Raw genomic sequence first — 20,868 nt, 5'->3', positions numbered from 1 at the left:
AAAGAAGAGCCTGAGAGATGCCATGTTGTTGGCTTTGAAGATGGAAGAAGGGGATGGTGAGCCAAGGATTGCAGGCAGCCTCTAGAAGCTGGAAAAGACAAGGAAATGGACTTTCCCCTAGAACCTCCAGAAGGAACACAGCCCTGCCAGCACCTCCATTTTTCTCCCAGTGAGACCCAGGTCAGACTTTGAACTACAGAACTGTAAGATAACAAATTTGTGTTGTTTTATCTATTTTTAACATTTATTTATTTTTTTGAATACAGTTGACGTCACATTGTATAAATTTAAGGTATACATGTGTTACTCTGATACATTTATGTAATATGGTTGCCATTGTAACAATAATTATCACATTACATTCTTACAATATTCTATGTTCAATAAACTGTATATTAACTCTTTATACACTATGATGAAAAATCTGAAAGAAAAATTAAGGAAACACTCCCATTTACCACTGCAACAAAAAGAATAAAATACCTAGGAATAATCCTACCTAGGGAGACAAACGACCTGTGTGCAGAAAACTATAAGACACTGATGAAAGAAATTAAAGATGATACAAACAGATGGAGAGATATACCATGTTCTTGGATTGGAAGAATCAACATTGTGAAAATGACTCTACTACCCAAAGCAATCTACAGATTCAATGCAATCCCTATCAAACTACCACTGGCATTTTTCACAGAACTAGAACAAAATGCACAATTTGTATGGAAATACAAAAGACCCCAAATAGCCAAAGAAATCTTGAGAAAGAAAAACGGAGCTGGAGGAATCAGGCCCCCAGACTTCAGACTCTACCACAAAGCTACAGTAATCAAGACAGTATGCTAAGTATGGTATTGGCACAAAAACAAAAATATAGATCAATGGAACAGGATAGAAAGCCCAGAGGTAAACCCACGCCCATATGGTCACATTATTTTTGATAAAGGAGGCAAGAATATACAATGAAGAAAAGCCAGCCTCTTCCATAAGTGGTGCTGGGAAAACTGGACAGTTACATGTAAAAGAATGAAATTAGAACACTCTCTAATACCATACCAAAAAATAAACTCAAAATGGATTAAAGACCTAAATGTAAGGCCAGGCACTATAAAACTCTTAGAGGAAAACATAGGCAGAACACTCTGTGACATCAATCACAACAAAATCCTTTTTGACCCACCTCCTAGAGAAATGGAAGTAAAAACAAAAATAAACAAATAGGACCTAATGAAACAAAAGCTTTTGCACAGCAAAGGAAACCATAAAAAAAGATGAAAAGACAACCCTCAGAATAGGAGAAAATATTTGCAAATGAAGCAACTGACAAAGGATTAATCTCCAAAATATACAAGCAGCTCATGCAGCTCAATATCAAAAAAACAACCCAATCCAAAAATGTGCAGAAGACCTAAATAGACATTTCTCCAAAGAAGATATACAGATTGCCAACAAACACATGAAAAGATGCTCAACATCACTAATCACTAGAGAAATGCAAATCAAAACTACAATGAGGTATCACCTCACACCAGTCAGAATGGCCATCATCAAAAAATCTATAAACAATAAATGCTGGAGAGGGTGTGGAGAAAAGGGAACCCTCTTGTACTGTTGGTGGGAATGTAAATTGATACAGCTGCTATGGAGAACAGTATGGAGGTTCCTTAAAAAACTAAGAATAGAACTACCGTATGACCCAGCAATCCCACTACTGGGCATATACCCTGAGAAAACCATAATTCAAAATGTGTCACATACCACAATGTTCATTGCAGCACTCTTTACAATAGCCAGGACCTGGAAGCAACCTAAGTGTCCATCCACAGATGAATGGATAAAGAAGATGTGGCACATACATACAATGGAATATTAGTCATAAAAAGAAATGAAATTGAATTATTTGTAGTGAGGAGGATGGACCTAGAACCTGTCATACAAAGTGAAGTAAGTCAGGAAGAGAAAAACAAATACTACATGCTAACTCATATATATTGAATCTAAAGAAAAAATGGTTCTGATGAACCTAGGGGCAGGACAGGAATAAAAACACAGACGTAGAGAATGGACTTGAGGACACGGGGAGGAGGAAGGGTAAGCTGGGATGAAGTGAGAGAATGGCATGGACTTATATACACTACCAAATGTAAAATAGATAGCTAGTGGGAAGCAGCTGCATCATTCGGGGAGATCAGCTTGGTGCTTTGTGACCACCTAGAGGGGTGGGATGAGGGTGGCAGGGAGGCACAAGAGGGAGGGTATATGGGGATATATGTATGCATATAGCTGATTCACTTTGTTATACAGCAGAAACTACACAACATTGTAAAGCAATTACACTCCAATAAAGATGTTAAAAAAAATCTTTATGGCTATTTTAGTACTCGTTACAAGTTTGTACCCTTAAACACCATCAATCTTACCCCCCACTTCCCATTCCTTGGTAACCACCATTTTACTCTGTTTCTTGGGGTATTTTTTACAAGTTTGATTTTTTTAGATTCTACATATAATATACAGTACTTGTCTTTCTCTGTCTGGCTTATCTCACTTAGCATAAGGTGCTCAAGGTCCATCCATGATGTTGCACATAAATTTGTGTTGTTTTAAGCCACTAACTTTATGTAGTAATTTGTTAGAGCAACAACAGAAAATTAATACAATAATGAATACCCCTCTACCCACCGCCCAAATCTGTCAAATATAACACTCAATACTCCATCCCCACAATTTTTCACTATTAAAATAACGCTATAGTAAACATTCTTGTAGATAAGTCTTGGTGTCCATCCTTGATCATCCTTAGGATATTCCTAAAAAGGAATTGCTGAGTCAAAAGTTATGCACATTTTAAGATTTATAATATAAACTGCCAAATTACCCTCCGGAAAAGTCAAACCAATTTACAATCCAGATGTAAATGTCTGAGAATGCCCCTTTCTTCACAACCTTGACAATACTGGATATTAAGTTTTTCCCTGTCTCAGTCAATCCAAAAGAAGTAAATGGTATTTTGTCATAATATCATGTATTATGGAATAGTAAATGAAACTTTGCTGTAAGTCTTCCATGAAAATTGAGAGTAGTTGTTTGCAAGTGTCTGGACTTGTCACTGTCTTCCCCTAATTTGAGGGAGAACGTTGTGTTGTCAGCCCTCTTGTGAGCCAGATGCAGACATTTTAGAGACCCATACACATTCTCTTTCTCAAAAAATTATCTTACACTATCACTACAAATTACAAAAAAAAAAAGCCTGTAATAACAAACAGGTGTGAAAGACTACGCTCATGGTAAACACTGAAAATGTTTAACTTTTGGAAAAGCTGACTATGCTGTCTTCTCATTTCCCCATAGAGCAGTAAAAATACTTCACCATCTACTAGAGTTTGGGAACTACTCTCTGGAAAGTCTCCAAACACATGCAGGGATAAGACTGAGTATTAAAGGAAATTCACTTTCCTGTAAGCTCTTTAATCTCTTCTTCCTACCTAAGATTTCAATTCTTTGCACATAACTATATCCTTTTCCATCCCTTTTTTTTTTTTTTTTTTTTGCAGTACGTGGGCCTCTCACTGTTGTGGCCTCTCCTGCTGCGGAGCACAGGCTCTGGACGTGCAGGCCCAGCGGCCATGGCTCACGGGCCCAGCCGCTCCGCAGCATGTGGGATCTTCCCAGACCGGGACACGAACCCATGTCCCCTGCATCAGCAGGTGGACCCTCAACCACTGCGCCACCAGGGAAGCCCCCATTTTTTATTGTAGTAAAATACACATAAAATTAACCATCGCAAAACATTTTTTATCATGTTTCACTGTTGTCTTCATTAATATTTTTCAAATGCTTATTGGCCATTAGCACTTCTAAAGTGAGATGATCATCTATTTCTTTATGTATCCTTCTAGATTAACGATATTAACCACTGGTCATAAATACTGCAAATATTTTCCCAACTTTTTTCCTATTAAATTTTGGCAATTTTTTAATCATAGAGGAATTTATATATATTTCAAATCTATAATTTTTTTCCTTTTTGCTATTGTGTTTAGACAGGCCTTGGCCCCCTTAGGATCAGCTAAATATTTGCCTATGCTTTCTTTTAATTCTTTTGTTGTAGTATTTATTCTTTAACTTTTTAATTAACCTGGAATTTTTTTTCTTGCCTTGCAGCTCAGCTTGCAGGATTTCAGTTCTCCAACCAGGGATTGAACGTGGGCCATGGAAGTGAAAGCCTAGAATCCTAACCACTAGCCCACCACAGAACTCCCTAACCTGGAATTTATTTTGGCACTTGATGTGTAGTAGGTCTCAGAACAATTTCTAATCATCAGGCCTAGTTATTGCTTCAGTTACTTAACCAATGCCCAGTACAGTCACATTGTCAAAAGCCTTCAACTTCTGAGACACTGTAATAGTGTGAGAAATAAAACTCAAGGTCAAGAAGACCTGGACTCTATTTATAACTCTGCCTCCTCGTCCAAAGCTCAGTTTCTTGTAACATGTCCCCAGGCCCTTGCACTGATGGCAGATAAAGGGACATGCAGGCAGGTGCAGGGACACAGAGTCCCTTTGCCTTGGCAGCCTACTCTCAGGCCTGCACAAGGAGCTCCTGCTAGGCTTCCCAAAGGACTGAGAAGTGCCAGTTGAAATTCTGTGTGCTGGGGACTTCCCTGGTGGCGTAGTGGTTAAGAATCCGCCTGCCAACGCAGAGGACATGGGTTCGAGCCCTGGTCTGGGAAGATCCCACATGCCACAGAGCAACTAAGCCCGTGCGCCACAGCTACTGAGCCTGCACTCTAGAGCCCTCGAGCCACCACTACTGAGCCCATATGCCACAACTACTGAAGCCCACGCATCTAGAGCCCGTACTCCACAACAAGAGAAGCCACCGCAATGAGAAGCCGGCGCACCTTAACGAAGAGTAGCCCCCGCTCTCTGCAACCAGAGACTTTCCAGCTGTTCTATCTGGCCAGGTCTGAGAAGGTGCTGCTGAACCCTCCTTTTCAGCACTTCACCTTAAGTGTGCGGCCATTTCCACCCCCTTCCTCCTTTGCCAAACTTCAGACGCTGGGAAAACTCACAGGTGTTCAGGGTAAGCCAGGAACCCACTGATGCTAAACTTCAAACCGGCCAAAACCAGTTCTAAATAGGTCAGTTAGCCACTTTCCCCTAGGTTGGAGTTCCTCAGGCTTGTGCCCTTCTTTTCCCAGAAAGATGGTCAGAGGTTTAGTTTAGTCTTGATGTTTAAGAAATTCAGGGTGTGAGGTGGGGCCCTAAAGTTAACTTTTCTTACCCCTGCCTTTCTAAGTATTTTTCTGAGAAGCTCAAAGAAATCCACATTTTCAGGAAAACTTTAACAAGGCAGCATTCTTTTTCTCTTCCTTCTATTGTCCACCTGTTGGCAGGTTGCAAAGCATGTGTGGCTTATTCTCAACACATTCCTGAAAGCAGCAGCAACTTCTGAAACCCACCTCTTCTCTGCACATCAGCTCTCCAACAGGTTCACAAATATTATCCCCAGAGCTCTGCTGTTCGGGTTGCGATTCATCTGCCACTCATGAGGATCCTTGACACTTCAGGTAAGCTCCAATCTTAAGGGGTAAGAGTCTCAGATGCAAACGCTGGTGTCATTTTCTTTATTTTCCATACCAACTTAATTTCTGACTGAGGCTGAGCCCCCATTGGGCTGGTACTATAGACCAAATGTTTGCGTCCCCCACAAAATTCATATGTTGAATCCTAACCCCCAATGTGATAGTATTGGAGGGTGGGGCCTTTGGGAGGTGATTAGGTCATTAGGATGGAGCCCTCATGTTGGAATTGTTGTCAAACCCAAGTTCGTGTGCCCGACACGCAGTGAGGCCAAACAAACTGAAATGCTGGAGTTGGGATGAGAGCAAAGAAAGGTTTATTGCTGGGCTGAGCAAGGAGAACAGGCCACTTGTGCTCAAAAGACCTGAACTCCTCAGTGGGTTTCAAGGAAGCATTTTTTTTTTTTCGCGGTACGCGGGCCTCTCACTGCTGTGGCCTCTCCCGTTGCGGAGCGCAGGCTCCGGAAGCGCAGGCTCCGGAAGCGCAGGCTCCGGAAGCGCAGGCTCCGGAAGCGCAGGCTCCGGAAGCGCAGGCTCAGCGGCCATGGCTCACGGAGCCCGCTCCGCGGCATGTGGGATCTTCCCAGACCCGGGCACGAACCCGTGTCCCCTGCATTGGCAGGCGCACTCTCAACCACTGCGCCACCGGGGAAGCCCCTCAAGGAAGCATTTTTAAAGGCAAGGTGAGGGAGGGGAGTCACAGGGTGTGTGAATCGAAGAGTTGTGGTTGATGGTGAGGTAACAGGGTGGGGTCACAGGGATCAACATTACCAGTCCTTAGGCTCCAGTAGGTCTGGGGGCTAAGTGCTTATGGTCATCAAATAGTTAACTTCTTCCATTTGGTGGCGATTTTAGCATCTGTAAAACAACTCAGGAAATGTGCATCAGATATTGTTATTCAGGTACTTCAGGGAGGAACTAAAAATTCTGTGACTGCCATATGGCTGTTTGACTGTTTAAATTCTTAGCAGTTCTCCTGGCCCAACTGCTAGTTTTGTCATTACATATTCACATCCTTTCAATCATTAATTCTTGAGGCAGGCTTTTGTGACTCAGCGGAGGCCTGGGAGACTACAGCTTTTCTACAAACAAGAGGGCGGGGAGGACATTGAGTGGGTGGGGGGGTCTGTTCCGGGAAGGCCCCATAGGGTCCTACTCCATTATAGAATTCATGCCCCAAAGAGGCCCCAGAGAGCTCCCTCACTCCTTCTGTCGTGTAAGGACACAGAAGTATGCCATCTATAAACCAAGAAGCAGGCTCTCACTAGACACCAAGTCTGTTGATGCCTGGATCTTGGACTTCCCAGCCTCCAGAACTGTAAGAAATAAATGTCTAGTGTTTAAACTACCCAGTCCATAGTATTTTGTTATAGCAGCCCAAACAGACTAAGATAGCTGGCCTGGCGAACACTTCACCTCATTCTTGAGGATTGTGCTAAGTTTCCTGTATGTGTCCCCCACCAGGTCTGTGCCCATCCTTCGCCCTGCTCTATGCCCGGGAGGCTGACTTTGATGGGCCGTATCAGCTGGCTTCTCTTGCCCTCTGGTTTCTAGACCCCTTTTGAATGGGTCATCTGTGATCTGCCAGTACCCCCTGACAGGATATGTTCCCCTTTTAGTCTAGAAGGCTTTGCAGATGGGGTCCATCTGCTTCTCGGTTGTCAGTCTAACCAGGTCACTGCACAGATGTCTACTGTCCCTGTCTGTGGAACCCTTCAGGTTTGACAGGTCATGGCTCCTCCTATCTGTTGCTTTAGATGGATACGAGAATCTTAAGGTAGATGGCCTAGGTCTTGGCTATGCAGATCTTTGCCAGTTTGTGGACCAGCAGCATTGGGATCACCTAGGAACTTTTTGGAAATGCAGACTCTCAGGCCCCATCCAGACCTACTGAGTCAGAACCTACATTTTAACAAGATCCCCTGTGATCTGTGTGTATATCCCAGTGTGAGAAGCCCTGGCCACCACACAGCCACTCTCTCTGGAGTCTTCCTACCTCCCCCATGGGGCTGTGGGGAAGCCCGACCCAGATCCCTACTACTCCAGGGTAGCAAGTCAAGACTATTTCTCTAGATTGGAGCAGGGAAGTTCCCCAGCTCTCCTGTTTCTCCAAGATACTTTGTTCACTCTGGCAAATTTCATTCTCTCTTATCGTGTCAAGGAACCCTTTAAGTCAATGATACTCAAACTTGATTGCTCATGAGAATCACCGAAGGAGCACCCTAGGTCAATTAGAGTATTTGGGGGTGGGACCCAGGTGGCAGTGTTTTAAAAACTCCCCAGGTGATTCCAAGAGGAGCCAAGGTTGAGAGTTCTCTGGAGGGCTTAAAAATTTCAAAAGCAAAGTCCAGGAAGAACTCCAGGCTACTTTTGCTTAAAGGTAGAAAGCGGGAAAAATACAGAGAGAGAAACATCATTAATAATTCAGAACATCCAGGCTCAGTAGCCATGTGAGCTGTCCCAGCACCATCTTGCTGGTCTTGATCATCAGGTCTCTGGCTCTCATCATCTCATCTCTCTGGCTACTTGCTGCAAACCCTCTCATGATCTGCTCAAGTCTCCAGGGAAGAAAGTGAGCTCCTTGGAAGCCAGGTGCTCTCTCAAACTTCATTGTCTTCCCACAGCTCATAGTGAAGATGCTGAGGTCAGCGTAAATTTATGAAAATATAATCGCTCCCTTTTCTGAACTCCTGCAATGCTTATTGCCTGCGTTAATTGTTTCTCAATGACCACCGCTGTCTTGTCTGCTTTTCCTTTTTAGTCTCTCGTACTGCTCGTACTGCAAATTCACTTTCCTTATGTGTATGTGTCTCTGTCTTCTCTTCCCTAAAAGCCCATAGGCTTCTCAAAATCAGGATTTGGTCTTATCTCCCCCATGCCTACTACAGTGCTTAGTAAGCACAGAACTCTGTCCATTGAGTGACATACTCAGCAGAACTGACTTGTGGTCACTCTCTGAGGACTGTTTCCCTCCGGGTTTGTCTAGAACCCTTTTTTCTGGTCATAACTTTACTAGGTTCTTTTTTTTATTATTATTGAAGTATAGTTGATTTACAATGTTGTGTTAATTTCTACTGTACAGCAAAGTGATTCAGTTATACATATATACCCGCTCTTTTTCCTATTTTTTCTATTATGGCTTATCACAGAATATTGAATATAGTTCCCTGTGTTATACAGTAGGAACTAGGTTCTTCTTAATGCATGCCTTTGGTCTTTCCTCTGCCTTGACTTGGTGTGATGAAAACATCAAAAGACAACCTAATTCCTGCTAAGCCTCCATTAACTTGTTTCTAAAATTGGGAAAATAATTCTATGTCATTGTAGGGTTAATGAGATATTACAGGGAGCTCTGCCCTTGGAATGTACGTAGAAGCAAAATAAATGAAAATCATTCTGATTTTCCATTAGATAAAAGCTGCTTAAAAGGCTAATAGGTCAAAGGGCTCAAAGTATTAAGAAGAATGGTGCTCTATTTATTCACATTAAAAAACTGATTCAACTATGTATGGAATGTCTGCTGTATACAAAGCAGTAGGCAATGTAGATCCTGTTTCCTAGGATCACAGAAACTTTTTAACTCTAATAGCCACTTAACCACTTGAAGTTGTTTCCCCATCTGTAAAATGAAAATATTTATACCCATCACATAAGGTTAGATGAAGATAAAATGAGAGAATGCTTGTAAGGTACATAGTATACTGCGAGTGCTCAATAAATGCCGACTATAATTCCTGGAGCTTGTTGATGATAAAGAAACCAGTTGGCCCTGGGAATCTTGGGCTGATGGTGATTCCCCTCATAACAACGCATACAATGCAAAGTTTTTACAATAGTTCTGCCTTAAGGAAGATTACGAATATGTTCCATCTGCGGAAAATACTTGCTGGAGTCTTACCTTTGAATCAAAAGCTGAGAGATTGTTCTTTCAAAATCCAATAGGTGGCACAAGGAGTACTGGCCAGCAGAGAGCTTTATCTTCCCACTTCCAGAGGGCCTTCATCTTGGACATGTCTTCCTAGTCTGTCACATGGTCACTCCATAAGTAGCTGTGCATAACAGACTCTTCAAATATACAGACCATGGTTATTATGGGGTTTCCTTAAAGAAAAAAGAGATGTGGTCTAGAAAGCAGTTCAGAATGAGTCCAGTTTTTCCCAAATACTTTCCCCTAAATATTCCACTCATCTGAAACTAGTTAATTACACTAAACTACTTAAATTCCAAATTGCCCTTATATGAAAGTTAAATACCGTTGTCTATAAATGTATTTCTTATAGAGACACATGGTCCAAAAATCTAGTAGAAGGTCTGTCATCATTATTAACAGTGCCAGCTCTGTCATCACTGGGTGGTGTGGATGCTAAAGCAGTGGGCACTGGTCGATGAGCTGGGGGAAGATGGTCTGCCGTATTTGCTAATTTCTGTAGGTGTTTCCACCATGGCGAGTTTCAAACGCTAAGATGCAGTCCCTTACACAGAGCAGGGAAGAGATGAGCACAATATCCTGATCAGGTAATGCCAAAGTCTTATTTTAGAAATATTTCCATTATCATCAGAAGTGCTAATAAAATACCCATATTGACGATTTGGGGCTTTCTTTTCTCTTTCCTCTGATCAAAAAGCAGAGAGTGGGAATGAAAAATGGGAGGAAGAATGGACTACTAGACTCACCCAAACTGAATGATTAGCCTTAAGTAAACAAGGGGTGACCTACTTGATCATTTTACCCACCTGAGCTCGACACATAACAGAGTCAAAGCTCTATAAGGTGTAGCTCTCTGACTTGCTATTAAAGAGGTAATATATTAAATACAGAATTTCAGGTTAGGAAGGGACGATCCACCCCAATTTTAGACAGCTTTAATTGCTCCTTTATATCATGTCAAAATCTGCTTACTTCTATGTACAATAGCCAGGACATGGAAGCAACCTAAGTGTCCATTGACAGATGAATGGATAAAGAAGATGTGGCACATATATACAGTGGAATGTTACTCAGCCATAAAAAGAAACGAAATTGAGTTGTTCGTAGTGAGGCGGATGGACCTAGAGTCTGTCATACAGAGTGAAGTAAGTCAGAAAGAGAAAAACAAATACCGTATGCTAACACATATACATGGAATCTAAAAAAATAAATGGTTCTTATGAACCTAGGGGAAGGAGAGGAATAAAGACACAGATGTAGAGAATGGACTTGAGGACAAGGGGAGGGGGAAGGGTAAGCTGGGACGACGTGAGAGAGTAGCATTGACATATATACACTACCAAATGTAAAATAGATAGCTAGTGGGAAGCAGCTGCATGGCACAGGGAGATCAGCTCGGTGCTCTGCGACCACCTAGAGGGGTGGGATAAGGAGGGTGGGAGGGAGACGCAGAGGGAGGGGATATGGGGATATACATATGCATATAGCTGATTCACTTTGTTATACAGCAGAAACTAACACAACATTGTAAAGCAATTATACTCCAATGAAGATGTTAAAAAGAAAAAATCTGCTTGCTTTTAACTTAAATTCACTTATTGAGGTTCTGGCCTAGCGAAAGAACATAGAAAATACATGTCATTCATTTTCCAAATGACAACCCAGAGCTAATTGAGGATGGGGTTTCATTTCCTCTTTGGATTTACTTCTCCAGGGTGAATATCATAGGCTCCTACAAACAGTATTTGCTGTTTCTCGTCACCCTTTTCATGTTTCTCTGGACATGCTCCAATTTGCCCATATCCCTCTTAAACTAGGCCCAAGGACTGAACACATGTCCTGCTCAGAATAACAAGGAACCACTATCCATCGTGTTCTTATCATCACCTGTGTATCTGTGCAGCCCAAAATCGCATAAGTTTTTTGACAATGCAATGGCATCACACTCTTGATTTACATAAAATTATAACTGACTAAAATCTTACATCTTTTTAACTTATTAATCCTCATATCCCTTATGCTATAATTACATTTTAAGAAATCTAAGTCCAGTGAATATACTAAAAACCATTGAATTGTACCCTTTAAATCAGTGGGTTGAATGATATGTGGATATCTCAATAAAGCTGTTAGAAATATAAGTTCAAGAAAGAAAGACAGATGTGTTTTATTAAATGCTAAATTTGGTGGGGACTTTGCTGGCAGTCCAGTGGTGAAGACTCCACGCCTCCAATGCAGGGGATGCAGGTTTGATGCCTGGTCGGGGAACTAAGATCCCACATGCTGCGCGGTGCAGGCCCTGCCCCCCCCAAAAAAAGCTAAATTTGGTATTTTATAAAATAACTGCTATATTTTGACAGGCACATTATCTCATAATATAATTCTTTCAACAATACCTTGTACCTTTGAGTCCTACAGGCATTAGGGAACAGGTGCAAGTGGAGGAGCAAGGATTTGAACCCAGGTCTGCTCGGGATGCCCATGTTCATGTCATGCTCATTCCACCATGCCACCCCGCCTCCCTGTCACCTTGCTGTGTGCAAGGCTTTGTGATTGGTGCCCAGCTGAAATCAGTGGAGGAGGTCTGCCAGGCAGGCAGAGCTGCAGGACCACATGGGTCCTGAGAGGAGTAACAGGTGACATGATAATTGAGAGAGATTCAGTGTTAGAAAGACCTAGAAGGTAGCAAAAGGTAGGTGTCCCATACGTGGAGCAAATATGATTATTGGCAGTGGTGAAAGTGGGGGTGGGGGAATGGGAGAAACAGTGGGAGTGACCTAGACAGTGTGGGCAGTGTGGGACAGACAGGACAAGTGACAGCAAGCTCCCAGCTCGGTCTGCCTTTCAGGGGTGTTACCTGGAGAAAATAGACATAAGCAAGTTAGAGTCCTGATTTTGAAGAGACCAGGGTTCTGGTCAGGTTATGGAGGCAGGAGCTAAAGCCTGAGGAATCGAGAACTCAGGCTCTACAACAGGGAATTAGAAGAGGGACTCGATGCCTGGTTGAAGGCAAAAGCCCAGAGGCCAGAACCAGGGCATTTGATCAGAGCAGGACAAGTTACAGGATATCCTAACTTTGTCCCCTGCACTACTGAAACAGGGCCTTAAAGCCTTCAGCTAGAGACAGGATTGGGCCCTGAATCTGGGGGAGGGCCAAAGCTATAGATGAATGTCAAGTGGCACAGTGATGGGGACTGATAGCTCCTTAGAAGAGACCAGTGCCTATCGCGTTGTGTTTTGCTTTGTTTCCTGCAACATGCATGACCAATGACAGCTGTAGGTACACGTACCCCTTTAAAAATATTCAGGGTTAGACGCAATTATGGGTGTGCCATCTATAATGCCAGCTGCTTCCTACTACACAAAAAAGCATTTCAGGAAGTGACTAGGAGAGAACACTGTTTTGGAATAACTATGAATCTGTTCTATTCAGTTTTATCATCAGCAAAAATTACTTGTATGCATGTCTGATTTTGGCAGGCCAGTGTGATGGGATCCCCCTGGGTGGGCATCCCCATGTGGACCCTGCCTGGTGTGGCCTCTCTCTCAGTGCCAGCTCACTCACTCAGCCAAGGCTCCTTGGGTTTCACGTAACAGATACAGTTCAAGGTTGCCTGAGCTAAAACAGAGAGTGGACTGGACATGGGCCAGAGCCGGAAGGGCAGCTGGGCCTCAAGGGGGTTAGAACAAAGCCCTGAGAGGCCCATGGGAACGCAGACAGCTATTCTCTTGCCACCTCCCCTTTTCTCCCAGGGGCGACCTGGTTTCTCATCTCTATTTCTCCCTGACGCTTTTAGTCATCTTTTGCTACATTCCAGTTTTTTCTGCCTCCCAGAGTACATCGTGAAAATGGCCATGCCAGCCCCTTATTGTATGCTGTCCTAGATCTAGGCCAATAGTGACTGACCGGAAGGGTTGTGTCCGCATTCCAGACGTCCTGCAGACAGAATCTCAGCTTGGGTCAGGAGCGTCTCCTCCAATCAGCCGTAGGCACTTGGGGTGGTAGTGACTCCTGGGGCCCACCCCTGTGGAAGTGGATGCACAGAAGCTCTTTAAAAAGGAGGCACAGACTGAACTAAGACCCCCTAAGGTGCCTACTCCCTCCAAACTGTTGTCAAGGCAGCCAGTGGCTCTAAGTCCTCCCGTTCAGACTGCCTCACTGTAGCTCTGCCTTCAAACACTGAACAGTACCTAAACATAGTTTGTTAAGTGAAAAGGCCTTCATCATGAACTTCATTGATGATGAATGTCTGCAACAAAAACTTTTGTTTTCAAATCTAGGGACCACACATTAAGGGGAGAAACCAGTTTAAACAAAAGACCCACCAAGGACATTGGAAATGAGCCTGTTTACAAGGATCCACATCGCCTAACAATATATTTTACAACCAACAGAATTACTGAGGCATATGTACAAGAAGTTAATTTGCAAAGTGCCTTTTTAAACAGCCCTCAAATTATGTCTGAATGAAAGCTATCTTATTCATACTTCTCTAGGTATCCAAAGAATAAAACCTGAAATCAAAGACTAGAAGCAGAAAATCTGGAGGTTCTGACTTACATGGGCTCCTGCTTCAGATTAATAAGGTAACATTAATGGAACCATGGGGCAGGTTACTAAATCTGAAGGCTGTACTCTTAGGCTCTGAGAGCAACCGAGACTCCTTCCCCTATAATCTCTACCAATGATGATGAGGAGGAGGATGAGGAGGATGGTATTATCTGAGCACTGATTTTGTGCCAGGCACTGTGCTAAACACTTTGCATAGATTATCACATTTAATCTTTATAATTTCTCTATGAGATAGATTAGGGGTCCCCAACCCTGTTAGGAACCGGGGCCTCACAGCAGGAGGTGAGCGGCGGGGCGAGTGAGCAAAGCTTCATCTGTATTTACAGCCGCTCCCCATCGCTCGCATTACCGCCTGAGCTCCGCCTCCTGTCAGATCAGCAGCGGCATTAGATTCTCATAGGAGCGGGAACCCTACTGTGAACTGCGCATGCGAGGGATCTAGGCTGCGCGCTCCTTATGAGAATCTAATGCCTGGTGATCCGAGGTGGAGCTGAGGCGGTGATGCTAGCGCTGGGGAGTGGCTGCAAATACAGATTATCATTAGCAGACAGGTTTGACTGCACAGAGACCACAATAAATCAACTGCTTGTAGACTCATATCAAAACCCTATCAGTGAGTGGCAAGTGAAAACACGCTCAGGGCTCCCACTGATTCTGCATTATGGTGAGTTGTATAATTACTTCATTATATATTACAATGTAATAATAATAGAAATAAAGTACACAATAAATGGAATGTGGTTGAATCATCCCGAAACCTTTTCCCCACCCTCTGCTCCACATCCCACTCTGTGGAAAAATTGTCTTCCATGAAACCGGTCCCTGGTGCCAAAAAGGTTGGGGACTGCTGGGATAGATAGTATTATTTTCCCCACTTTACAGATGAAGAAACTAAGGCACCATGCTAGTTAAGGTCTCATGAATGGTAATTTGCAGAACAAGCATATAAGCCCAAGTCTGGCTGAAGCTGAAGACCTTAACCAATATAAAATACTTAGATCGTCCAACAAGAAATTTTTGTGAAAAGTTGAAAAGGAAGCTCCCTAATGGACAGTGGGAGTTCCTATCATTTTTTATCTCACGAGGAGTTTTCATTTTCAATGCATCTGAACAAGTTCTTGGGGGTTTTGTTTTTGTTTTTGTCTCCTATAAGGAAGGCACTAATGTCAAGGGTAATGCAAAAATGATTACGACCCTCTTGGGTTTCTCAAGGAGCTCAAGGTCATCTAATCCTTAACAAGAGGCAGTACAGAATAGTTAGAACGCTGAATATGGTGTCTCATTCCAGTAACATCCTAGCTCTAGGAGATGAAGGGAAGGAATGATCATGTCTACTAAGTATATAAAAGTTACGATTTGCTGCTGTTAGCTGAATCATGTCAGGGGACAGAAATCCCGTTAGCCAAAGTAATCAACAATTCTCAGCAGGACCAGTACAACTTCTGGTTAATCATGTACCCGTGTCTTTAAGTGAACTGTGCGTTGTGATCCTTATGAATAAGACACAAGACTAAAGGAAGGAATGGATCCTAGACAGGACTGATCCTTGTGGCCTGTTCTCAGTAAACACTGTCCCTGAAGAAAACACCACTGCTGTGAGCTGTCAGCCAGCAAACCGAGGCAGGGACAACAGGGAGAAAGGCAGGGGAGATCTTTGGAAAGAACTCTCCCCTCAGCGTGACACTTTCAATCTCAAGGATCTTTCCAGAACAGTCCCAGGAATAAATGGGTACACCTGTTCTTTGTATTTTGATTGCAGAAACCAGTCCATCATCTGCCGCCAGCTGGACCCAGTGGATCTCAGTGCTGCCTGCCATCAGAAATCTGAACCATGCACCGATTGCTTGCTCTGTGCTCCACTTCCACGACCCAACCCTGCTTTCTGTTCAGGTAAGGCAAGCCCAGCTGTGTTTTTCTGCACCCCTGAAGTCTGCAGCGGTCTGTGATCAGGACGTAAAGTCTTATCGATGGCAGTGGAAAGCAGGATGCACTCCAGATTTTGGATAAAATAGCTCCAATGCTCCTTTTCATTTATATATGACTTTACATGACAAAGCCCATCACATTCATCATTAATTAAGCCCGCCGCTTGGTGCCCTCTGAGGCAGGGCTGAAATAGTCTGCTCATTTTACAGCTGACAAAACAGATAGCAAGGCTTAGGGGTTTGCTGAAGTGAAGTGGTGTTCAACCGAGGAAGGCTGCCCCAATTCCCTTTCTAGTTCATCCTTTTTTGGCCTGGAAGAGGCCTTCAAAGTGCCCAGCTCTTAACTCCAAACAGCTTAAGGAAGTCAGCTGGGAAGAGTTGCTTGGCAGGGGAATGGCAGCTGTCACAACCAGAGCACAGTGTGGGGCTTGAATTCTTTGAAAACAGCCAAGTCATATTTCTCTGGCTCTCAGTGGATGTTAAACACACATGCACATAAGGTTTCTCCTGCCAGGCCAGAGAGCAGGCCAGGAAATGTGGGCAGTTGTAGCAATGTCACATTTGACCTGGTGGAAAGCCGCCTACCCACTACCCACACTTCACCCGTCTCTTACCAGATCCTTTATATTAAAATTTTAAATGAACTCAGAATTGAACCTATTCCAAGAGCAGGCCTAGTCCCATATTTGTGGCATGTGGGGAACAGGAAAAATGGTGGCCCACATATCATGTGTCTAAATATAAAAAAATTATAGCTGAAGCTAACAAGTTAGCCTTGACAGGCCAGTTAGCCTTTCCTACCTTGACAGATATATGTTTATAATGACCTATAAAATCAGTTTGATTGATGCAAAACTCCTCAGAGCTCCACACCAGAATGTGGTGGTTCCAGGAAAGCACTTCTGGCCTGATATCATTTCCCACTCGCAGGCCTGGCCCATATCATAAAGGGCCTTATATACACACGACGATGATCCCACCCCACATACGTCCAAGCTCCTGCCACTTCGGCACCCCCTCACAGCCACCGCTTTGGGCCTGTGGTACCACACCAATGGCACGGTCTCCCTTTGGAAGGGTAGATCAGGAAAAGAGGTTCATACCAGTCCTGGAAGCAGGGACTTTGGCAGGGAATTCTGGACCTAAAAGCAGAGCAAGGATCTGAATGAATAAATCACTTGGCCTGTGGATTCCTCACCCAGTGAAGAGGAATGACCAGAAGAGAGCAACAGTAGAGCTGTCTAAAGAGTGGGCCCCACGGAGGGGCCTCTTGCCAAGACCTAAGAGCAAATGCTATCCGGCCAAATAATAAATCAGCCAAAAGTGTGAGTTAATACTGGAGACGGGACAAATCTGGATACCATAAATAATTTCACTTCAGCTACAAGGCACAGAGGCATGAGCGATTTCAAGTGTTACGTCTGCTGCCTCCCACAAATAACTTACTCTGGGCAGTAGGCGTGGTCTCCAGTAGGTGTAAAGGCCAGAAACCAAATGAATAAGCTCTGTAATTAAATATTTTACTCAAGAGGCTGAGCTCCCATAAAAAAAGCAGATACCAAAGCTCTAGGTGGTGACCCTAGGTTGGGTACCCCTACTATTGCCTCCCCAAAATGGACCAAGTGGGTAGAAGGAGAGATTCCCCGGGCCCCTGGGCGTGTGCTGCATTGGTCTTTGTGGAGAGGTCCTTGGGTCAGCTGAGGTTTCGAGGGGCCGTGGGACAAAACAGACCCCTCTGTCCACATCGCTTCCCTTAGAGTCAGAGCCATGATCCCAGTCCTGGGGCTTGAAATGCAAAGAGGTTAACATTACAAGCTCCCGTATTAACTCATCGATCAACTTTGTTTAAATTAATGATTTACAACATTTAATTTTAAGGGAACCATGTCCACATCTAAAAAGTATTTTTATCATCAAATTCTCAAGGCAAAAGATGTAAATAAGGAAATGTGTAAGATGTATATTTTGATGCTAATTTGTGGCTGTGCTGTATGTCAATGGTAACAGCATTGAATTCTGGATTCTTTTTTTTTATTTACTTTTGGCTGTGTTGGGTTTTCGTTTCTGTGCGCGGGCTTTCTCTAGTTGCGGCGAGCGAGGGCTACTCTTCATCGCGGTGCGCAGGCTTCTCATTGTCGTGGCTTCTCTTGTTGCGGAGCACAGGCTCTAGACGCGCAGGCTCAGTAGTTGTGCCTCACGGGCTTAGTTGCTTTGCGGCATGTGGGATCTTTCCAGACCAGGGTTCGAACCCATGTTCCCTGCATTGGCAGGCAGATTCTTAACCACTGCGCCACCAGGGAAGCCCTGGATTCTTGATTCAAAGGCTTTAGTCCAACCTTTTCTGACAGCACTATTCCTAATATATGAAGGACATATTTCCTTAATGATCTTTCGATGATGGTTATATAAATTAATACATTAATTTGTTTTTCTTTTAAAATGGAGATAAAAATAGAGCCCAAATCAGAATAAAAGAGTCAATTCACACCATCACATAGTGGTCACATCTGTGGAGTGGACAGACAGATCCTCTTCCTGCCCCTACAGCCTTCTCCCCCACAGATCCACTATCTGTTCAGACAGACCCATTCTGTATAGCCAGGGACAATCTGTGCGCCTATACTGACCCCATTTCTGGTTGTCACTTGATAACATGGCCCATCTACTTTTGTGTTGCCACCCACACAAGTATCCAACTTCCTGAAGGCATGCCCTCAGCCTCCCCACCACAGTTCAAGTTTCCACATTATCTGATCCATCCTCCTCACCCATCCAGTTCAGGTGAATTGTATGTCCAAAGAAGGTGATGTGATGCTGTCAATAAGACCTTGCTGGAATGGTACAGTCCTGTCATTGAATGAGAAGAATGACTCTCAGACAATGCTGATGGCTGCTAGTAATACCTGATGTCACTGATATCGAGGAATGTAACCTTTCATTTATCTAGAATAGTTAGGGAACAGGGAGTTCTAATATACTGGATAATCGCTTAACTATAGACTACCAGTTTTGAAAGAAAAATAAACTAATTTGGAAAGAACTATAAATAACACAACAGCACATTCCTGGCAGATCATAATTTTACCTGGCATTGTAATTATTTACGAGTGTGCTCCACCTCCCCTGCAAGGCCATCAGCTTCTCTCCTCTTTTTTGGCCCCGCTGTGTGGCATGCGGGATCTTAGTTCCCCAACCAGGGATCGAACCTGCACCCCCTGCATTGAGTGCAGAGTCTTAACCACTGGACCACCAGGGAAGTCCCACCACCGGCTTCTTTTTTTTTTTTTTCTTAACCATCCTTATTGGAGTATAATTGCTTTACAATGTTGTGTTAGTTTCTGCTGTATAACAAAGTGAATCAGGTACATGCATACATATATCCCCATACCCCCTCCCTCTTGCACTTCCCTCCCACCCTCCCTATCCCACCCCTCTAGGTGATCACAAAGCACCGACTAGCTATCTATTTTACATTTGGTAGTGTATATATATCAATGCTACTCTCTCACTTCGTCCCAGCTTACCCTTCCCCCTCCCAGTGTCCTCAAGTTCATTCTCTACGTCTGAGTCTTTATTCCTGTCCTGCCCATAGGTTCATCAGAACCTTTTTTTTTTAGATTCCATATATATGTGTTAGCATACGGTATTTGTTTTTCTCTTTCTGACTTACTTCACTTTGTATGACAGACTCTAGGTCTGTCCACCTCACTACAAATAACTCAATTTCATTTCTTTTTATGGCTGAGTAATATTCCATTGTATATATGTGCCACATCTTCTTTATCCATTCATCTGTCGACCACCATTGGCTTCTGAAGAGATGGTCTGGATCAGTTTCATCTTTATTACCCTTATAGTACCTGGAGAGTTGCTTTATATATTGTAGGTGCTAAAAATTTTTTTTATTAAATGAAAATATAGTTGACCCTTGAACAATGTGGGGGCTTGGGGTGCCTACCCCACACGGTCAGAAATCTGCATATAACTTTTCACTCCCCCGAAACATACTGCTAAAAGCCTACTGTTGACTGGAAGCCTTACTGATGACATAAACAGTCCCTTAATATATATTTTGTATGCTATATGTAATGTATACTCTTCTTATAATGAAGTAAGCTACAGAAGAGAAAATTTTATTAAGAAAATCATAAAGTAGAAAAAAATTTACAGTACTATACTATACTTATTGATACTGTATGTTTATGTTGTCTGTTTACAAGATGAATCTTCTGTCAGTATCTACATCAATATTGTCTTATATGATACAAAACACTGTAGATGTTATCCAGATAACTAACACTATTACCCAAAAACTGGGTTCACCTCTTGGTGGGTGTTGAGCCAAAAGACACAACCAAGCCAAAGAGCAGGAGAAGGAAGGACTTAAGCAAGTAAGGAGCACACTGGGGATCTTTCCCAAAGAAGTGTCTCCACTTAAGCTAAAGGTACATGCATATTTATGTAGGGGCTTGAGCAGAGGAGAATTCAGCATAGAATTGGGCAAAGGTCGACAGAGTCCAAGCTTTAGTTGATTGAAGTCACAAGGGTCAGAAAAGGTCAACATCATCATCCTTTACGTTCTGGTTGATCTGGTGATTGACTGCTTCAGGCTCATCTTTACCACTGAAATAGAACTGGAAGCCTTTACAGCTGATTTGCTATCTTTGCTATTGTTACTTCTCTTGCCTGGTAACAGTCATTTGTTCCTGCTTCTTTTGTTCCCTTAAGATTATTAATTACGGAGATCTGTTTGAGGATAAGCACTGTGGCCAGGCTTAGATCACAAAATGACTTAGGCCAAAAGTGGCTTCTCTTTGTCAAGAAAGCCATGCCTGGTTCTCTTTCTCTGGGGACCCTCTA

General features: G+C 43.2%; 1 protein-coding gene across 1 annotated transcript in view; it reads left to right on the top strand.

The window, feature by feature from the left end:
• The window catches only part of LACTB (lactamase beta), a 62,515-nt gene that overhangs the window by 29,009 nt on the left and 12,638 nt on the right, over positions 1 to 20,868 (top strand). The window contains exons 10-14 of the mRNA XM_069540474.1: positions 3,349 to 3,455; positions 4,162 to 5,083; positions 5,397 to 5,570; positions 14,008 to 14,097; positions 15,843 to 15,973. The gene's annotated coding sequence lies outside the window, so the exon portion shown is untranslated. The remainder of the gene's footprint in view (positions 1 to 3,348; positions 3,456 to 4,161; positions 5,084 to 5,396; positions 5,571 to 14,007; positions 14,098 to 15,842; positions 15,974 to 20,868) is intronic.

Source organism: Delphinus delphis, chromosome 2, assembly GCF_949987515.2.
Source record: "Delphinus delphis chromosome 2, mDelDel1.2, whole genome shotgun sequence".
In the NCBI taxonomy this organism is placed as follows: domain Eukaryota; kingdom Metazoa; phylum Chordata; class Mammalia; order Artiodactyla; family Delphinidae; genus Delphinus; species Delphinus delphis.
The sequence above is the reverse complement of the archived record's forward strand: the minus strand, read 5'-3'. Positions and strand labels throughout refer to the sequence as shown.